The 1,906-nt window shown below is 33.9% G+C and overlaps 1 long non-coding RNA gene across 2 annotated transcripts in view; it reads left to right on the forward strand.

Moving 5' to 3' along the window:
* LOC147471714 (uncharacterized) overlaps positions 1 to 1,295 on the forward strand; it is a 3,056-nt gene extending 1,761 nt beyond the window's left edge. Inside the window, exon 2 of one of the 2 annotated variants that reach the window (XR_015191115.1) lies at positions 1 to 1,295. This exon is cut by the window's left edge and continues 1,024 nt beyond it. This is a non-coding gene — a long non-coding RNA (uncharacterized LOC147471714). The other variant, XR_015191116.1, reaches the window with a different exon arrangement.
* The last annotated feature ends 611 nt before the right edge of the window (positions 1,296 to 1,906 follow it).

The raw sequence follows: 1,906 nt of genomic DNA on the forward strand, positions 1-1,906 counted from the left end.
GGTGCAAAAGATTACATGTAATTACATACATTAATCCAATGATTTCTTTATTTGCAATAACTGCCAACATCAAGCTCTTTGATGGGGAAATAACGTTCATTTTTTCGGTATATTTTCGACTGAGGATTCTTAAAAATTACATAAAAAATCTAAAATCTTAAATGTTGTTACGCCATGTAGAAAATATACTGAATTACAGATACATACGAAGAAATAGAGGGATACAGATATCGAGAGAGAAAAGATAGATTCAGTATATTACTCATACTCAGGATATTATGAGTAATATTGGAGATGTAGATGATTACATAAACAGACATCCCTATTCCGGTTACTCACGTCCGCATGCTGAGCTGCTGGAAGTGTGGAAAGTAGAAAACGCATGACTCATGGAATATATCATGGCGTCATGCAAAAGCTGACTGAGGATTCTTCTGTGGCGCGTCTCTGCGGTCGATTTGTTTTATTCATATAATTGGATTAATAGGACTTAGTTATGTAGTTCTTCATTAATATTACATTTAATATACTTTATATTCAGTGTTTTTTCGCTGTAAAATATTCAGTTGATTAAAGTAAGTTTGTTGGTTATGTATTATAGCAATATAATTATTAATACGTAGATGGAATTAGATAAAGTGACAAATTAATAAATATGTAGATAATGAAATCAAGAAATTAATAAAGAATTTTCAGTTTAACACCTAATTTGAAGCCACACATATCGCGAAATATATTCACTTTCATTTAAATCATTTTATAATAAGATTTTAATGATAGATATATGATTTGAAAAAAAAAAAAAATGTTCGAAGAGTTATATCTTCATTAATTAGTCTTTATGAAGATTAATTGTGATTCGAATTTCCACTCGTTAAATCTATTACTCATTAAGAAAGTAGTTAATCGATGTATACGGTGTATATCAAAATTGTAAATTTTGTCACATTAAATTCTACGTTGAGTTTATGTCATTTATAGCTTTATTTAGATACACATGTGCATTTTCTGTATGATTTTTGCAAAGTCTGATGTCATTAAAAGAAAACATTATTGATGCCAATAGTTATTGAAATATGAAGTTATGATCATTATCAACATCCAAAATTTATCAAAAAACACAAACAAATCCTTATGATCATAATATATATCTATCTTTATTCATTACAGAGACGAGGAAGGGGCGAGCAGAAACACACTCTGTTGACATCACCAATGCTTTTAGAAGACCAAGAACCAGGGTAGCCAATCACCGAGACGAAATTACCTGTTGAACGTGACTATCCTGATGTAGTCATCACGGAAGTAGCACAATGGGAAAACCTGCTACCTGACATGAGTGTCCCTTTACTAAAAAAAAAAAAAAAAGGATGAATATGGATAAGAAGTTAAGTTTGAAATTAGGTCACGAAATTGTGCTAGGGATATCAGTCCTCTCGTTTAAAGGAATATCTAAAAAAAAAAAAAAAAAAAAGAAAAAAAAAATCTGGAGTTCGCAATGAACGAAGCCACCGAAAAGAATCTAAGGTTCCTCTATGTTGCGTTTTAGCGTCAGTCCCCCCCCCCCCCGGCCTTGGAACTACGATGACTCAACCACAGACTGGCGGACGGGATAGTGCGGATAGCGACGGATTTTGGTGGTTGGGGCTGATAAGTCTCTCCCGTACCAATGTCTATGGGTGCGGGCCTTTTGTCTAAGGGCACTAGGGTATCTGCATCTTGGCTGATTTATGTCTGATTCATTTCTTTTGTGCATGTAACACCGCATAGACAAGTAAATACACATAAATAATACACACGACACAGTCACACACGCACACACACACACACACAAACACACACACACACAAACACTCATATACAAACACAAACACACACACACACACACACACACACACACACACAC

Source organism: Penaeus japonicus, unplaced genomic scaffold (assembly GCF_977035675.1).
Source record: "Penaeus japonicus unplaced genomic scaffold, GWHDUDI00000001_assembly GWHDUDI00000006, whole genome shotgun sequence".
Lineage (NCBI taxonomy): Eukaryota > Metazoa > Arthropoda > Malacostraca > Decapoda > Penaeidae > Penaeus > Penaeus japonicus.